Genomic DNA, 5,373 nt, shown 5'->3' with positions numbered 1-5,373 from the left:
GGGCCGAGTATGGTTCTCGGACCTGATTTCTCTCCTCGACGGCGCTCCGTGGGAGATTCCCGTCAGGAGAGATCTCCTCTCACAGGCGGAGGGTACGATCTTTCACCCCCGCCCGGAGCTGTGGTTGTGGCCTCTGAAGGGGCACAACACATCCTCCAATCCAGAGCTCCCTCCACGAGGAAACTGTACGCTTTGAAGTGGAAGCTTTTCACTTCTTGGTGCGGAGACCGCCAGCTCGACCCAGTTAACTGCCCAGTTGGTACAGTGCTGGAGTTCCTGCAGGCCCGTTTCTCCACCCTGAAGGTCTATGTGGCGGCCATTGCAGCCTACCACGCCCCTCTCGGTGGCCAGTCAGTGGGAAGACGCCCCCTAGTTACAAGTTTCCTCCGCGGTGCGCTGAGGTTGAGGCCTCCGGTACGATCTCGTGTCCCCCCGTGGGACCTGGCTGTGGTGTTAGAAGCTCTCTGTAGGCCTTCCTTCGAGCCTATTGAGGAGATCTCTAATCGCCATCTCACTATAAAGACTACCTTCCTTCTGGCGATATCTTCTCTCAAGAGAGTTGGGGATCTGCAGGCCCTCTCAGTGGTCCCTTCCTACCTAGACTATGCGCCTGGTCTGGCTAAAGCTTTCCTCTACCCTTGAGCGGGTTATGTCCCTAAGGTCCCCTCCTCTACACCACGGCCTGTCGTACTCCAGGCCTACTGTCCTCCTCCCTTCCGGGAACCCGACCAGAAGAAGCTTAATTGTATGTGTCCATACGTCCACAGAGTTGCCCTGTGGAGAAGGGCGGACCAACTGTTTGTGTGCTACGGTCCCCTTAAGAGAGGTCTTCCTGCTACGAAACAGACACTCAGCCAGTGGATAGTGGATGCCATTTCCATTGCTTATGAGTCCTCTGATCTCCCCTCGCGTCTGGGGGTCAAGGCTCACTCTACCAGAAGTGTGGCGGCCTCCAAGGCTTTGTTAGCAGGTGTATATATATGCAGGACATCTGCAACGCTGTTGCAATCGCAGGCGATTTAATATGCGATAATGAACACGATATTGCCTAATTGTCAGTGAACTACGGCTCTGTGTAGTAAATGCTGCTCCATCTGAAAGCAGGTGATGGAGATTTACTACTAATCACGGAACCGGCTTTACTGATGAGATGCGCATGACAATCGCATGCGATTAATTTCACAGCCCTAAATAGCAGTAGAGCACCAATGCATGATCTCCAGCTGCTGTCAGTCGCTGACCAGCAGGTGGCGCAAGTGGCTGTTGATGAAGACCAAAGCAACAGGTGGAACAAGTCATTCATTCACAAAAACTGATTTGCAGAAATGGAGCAAGCAGTTAGTAAAAGTTATGATTATCAGGGCCTGTATAAATATGCGGAAAAGCTGATTGTGTTTACGTTTGATTCAACATCTTCGCTGTTACTCGTTTCCCCGTGTAGACTACATGTAAGAAGCTTTCTCTACCGCAAAGGAGATTATAAGCTGTTTTACCCGACACTGATGTACAGAACTAACATTACATCTGAGCAAGACGTATATTGCTTTCGGTTGCTTAGTTTCCGTAACTTTGTATCACCAGCTGCTGTCAGTCGCTGACCAGCAGGTGGCGCAAGTGGCTGTTGATGAAGACCAAAGCAACAGGTGGAACAAGTCATTCATTCACAAAAACTGATTTGCAGAAATGGAGCAAGCAGTTAGTAAAAGTTATGATTATCAGGGCCTGTATAAATATGCGGAAAAGCTGATTGTGTTTACGTTTGATTCAACATCTTCGCTGTTACTCGTTTCCCCGTGTAGACTACATGTAAGAAGCTTTCTCTACCGCAAAGGAGATTATAAGCTGTTTTACCCGACACTGATGTACAGAACTAACATTACATCTGAGCAAGACGTATATTGCTTTCGGTTGCTTAGTTTCCGTAACTTTGTATCATGGCTTGTGTGACGCTGTGCTGTAATACTGGGGTTCCCCTCATACGTCATACTCCAGGATTCCCCAACGACGCGTAACACGCCTCAATTAACCAATACAGTGATATGAAAAAGACCTCAGATCTCAGAATACACTTTATTGATGATGCAAACTATATACAGGCAAGCAAATGAGGTCAGAAGAATGCAACGTGCTGCATTTTCTTTATAATCGCTTTTCTATCGCCGTTAGTTTTAGGTTCGATATTCGCTGAACATTTGCTTTCCCTTGCCACTGATCTACAGATTCGACAGTCCTATAAAGATATCACTACAACAATTAGTTTTAACAATATGCAACCACTTTATATCGACGTAAATAAGGAATTCAAGACCACCTACGTTTACTGTAGCTGCAAATTTAAATAGGAGAAAGCTTTTAAGCGCTATAGCACAAGCGATGCCAAAGGGACCGTCTGACAGTTCCACTGACTGGGTTAAAACGTCCAATGTATTTTAATTAAAATGAATTTTAACATTTAAAATAACACTCTGTCAAACTGCAAATCTTTTATTACTCATAGTGATTTACTACAGGTGAGATTTTGCCAATACGTCCCCTTCATATATGTACAGTACATAATTATTTTCATAAAAAATATCCCTGGAAAGGGTTTTTCTCATGTTCCAATGGTTGTAGCACGTTGCTAGATACATGACTGATCTACTACAGGGTTAGATTTTGCCAATATCACAAATATCTTAAAAATATATATTTATTTTAATCTATTTTCTAGACAGTATTATCTAGATTATTACGGTATGATAACTGCTGAAATGTTTGCGGGGCAAATCTCAGGTCAGTCTGAGCGCTCATGGTACTCACAGTGCAGCTGTACACCTGCAGGCGCCACAGAATCGGACGGTTGTCGTGGAAATAAACACCGTAAACAGCAACCGTTCGCGTGTCCGCGCTTAATGCGCATATCCTATATGAAAAGCATTTTAAGGGCCCCTTGGCTTTTGGGGGCCCAAGGTGGTCGCCTACCTTTGCCTAATGGGTAAGTCCGCCCCTGTTCTGAGATCTGAGGTCTTTTTCATATCACTGTATTGGTTAATTGAGGCATGTTACCCCTCGTTGGGGAATCCTGGAGTGTGATGTATGAGGGGAATCCCAGTATTACAGCACATAAGCCATGATACATCAATTTGTAAAGCAAATTTGTAAAGTGAAATAAAATGGATCAAAAATTTCCAGTCGAATATTATACATCTTATTTTTAAACAGATTGAATATTTCGGAAGTGAATTCTGGAAGGTAAATATGAATTATTGATTTTTTTAAATTATAAAAATGTGTGTGAATTGTTTTGAATTTAAATATTCACAGCTTAAATAAACAACTATGTTTAATTTCAGCCCCTAAAAATGCAAGCTCTGAAAATACAAGGCATTAAAATGCAAACACTTTTAATACAATGCATTATTTTTTCAGTTAGTGCAATTCAACATGCTTTTTTGTTTCAAAGACATTTGTCATTATTTTTCTTCCATACACTGCCTCATTTCCTATGAAAACATTGCATTTCATTTAAAGTTTGAAGCAAACTTCCTTGCATCATTGTGTATAGGGTAGGCTATTGCACAGACAATTAACCCATGGCACCATCTAGTTTTTTGTAAGTATTTTCTTAACAATATAAATATTATCATGCAACTGAATAGAAATTAATAAAAAGGAGTGTAATGGTGTTATTTTGTAAAGCCCTATTTTTGTAAAATTACTTAAATATGTATTGTAAAAACACAAATACCTTACAAACATTTGTGCAAACATTTTGGTGAGACAATTGTAATAAAAAAGTTCAGTTGAAATTCTGCATCCTGTTCACTGCCTCAGTTAATTATTTTTTTTATTCTTTATTTATTAAACATTTTAGATTAATAACTATTTACAGCAGAGCCCAAGATCCACCCATATTCATAAGATACAAAAAAATAAAAAGGGAAAGAATTACAACAATAAAGGTTGTATGCCAGGAAAATAAAACTGACCAAAACAATATTAGAGGCACAAAATTGTATTGTCCTTTTGGTGGCACCATGTGTTTAGGTTGTGGTACTCTTCAAAAAGGCAATGTTCAGCAAGTAATACATCCCAAGTAAACATAACTGGGGTCGATGGATCCAACCACATTTTCAGGATAACATTTTGGCAGCAGTAAGAGCAGTGGACAGACTCCTTTTTTTGATTGAAGGACAGTGAGAGTGAAGAATTATCCAGCAAGAGAAAAAGCAGTGGGTCCTTTTGGATCCAAGTCCTCAGAAAATCAGACAATAAGTCCCGTATCAAGGACCAGAACAACACAATTTGGGAACAGTCCCAGAACATATGAATATATGTACCTTGACTTGAGCTGCTACACAGGTGACAAAAGGGTCAGACATTCTTTTCAGTTTATATAATAAACGGAGTGGCATAGATTAACTTATAATGAATCATTTGGTGAGCTGGGCTTTTTGAGGTAGCAAAACAGTTCCCCCTGCCCAGACAGTGTCCCAATCAATCACAGTGTTAAGTTCTCTCTCCCCGAAACTCTCAGTCGGAATGTTTGAATACTGTTGTACCACAAGTGATTTATAAATAGTTACATTGAAATTTAAGAATTCTATTGGAATCTGAATTCTGAATCACGCACAACCTTGATACATAGATGCCTCTCTGCACAGATCCTTACGTCTGTATAGTGTACAGCAGGGTTGCTCAATAGGCGGCCCGCGGGCCACATGCGGCCCGCGCTAATTTCAAATAATGTGGCATGAAAATTCAAACGCAGCATCAGAAAGCGACATTCACTTACATCGTGTCTACACCGGACGCGAGCGGCGCGACGCAACAAAATACAATAAAACCCATTATCAGTGATGCTGTCTACACTGGATGCAAACAGTAAACTGCATGGACAGTAAACTGCTGACTCATTCTATTTATGACATACTGACACAAAGTTCAAATGATTTGCAATGCTTTGTCACGTCCAGTGTAGATACGATGTGACAGCAAAAACATGGCGAGTGTGAAGAAAAGAAAAGAGGACACGGAAAATAGATGATTCAAATGTGAATGGACTGAACAGTTTTGAGTGAGTGACTGATATCTTTGTTATGGAATACACGTGTTGGTTCGCAGTGAGTTCACAGTTTTAACGTACAAGTTTGCTTTAATTTATTTTCAAGATCTGAGGTAAAATATCTATTGTTGCTATTGTTGTCTATAAAGATAACGCAAAATAATATTCAAACTCACATTAGACACTTTTAACATTGAATAAAGCACATAATCATTACCTGAGATTATCACTGTCATATTTTGTATGTTGTTCCTGCCGCGACGTCGCAGAAAATAAAAACCATTCCTAAAATAGAATCCCATGTCGCTTATTGTCACGTGTCGCTGTCG

General features: G+C 41.3%; 1 protein-coding gene across 1 annotated transcript in view; it reads left to right on the top strand.

Moving 5' to 3' along the window:
- Positions 1-5,373, top strand: part of mre11 (MRE11 homolog, double strand break repair nuclease) — a 99,278-nt gene that overhangs the window by 21,403 nt on the left and 72,502 nt on the right. The window lies entirely within an intron of this gene.

The sequence above is a fragment of the Sinocyclocheilus rhinocerous genome, unplaced genomic scaffold, assembly GCF_001515625.1.
Source record: "Sinocyclocheilus rhinocerous isolate Xijiao unplaced genomic scaffold, SAMN03320098_v1.1 scaffold702, whole genome shotgun sequence".
Taxonomy (NCBI): Eukaryota; Metazoa; Chordata; class Actinopteri; order Cypriniformes; family Cyprinidae; genus Sinocyclocheilus; species Sinocyclocheilus rhinocerous.
This window is presented reverse-complemented; position numbering and strand designations above follow the sequence as displayed.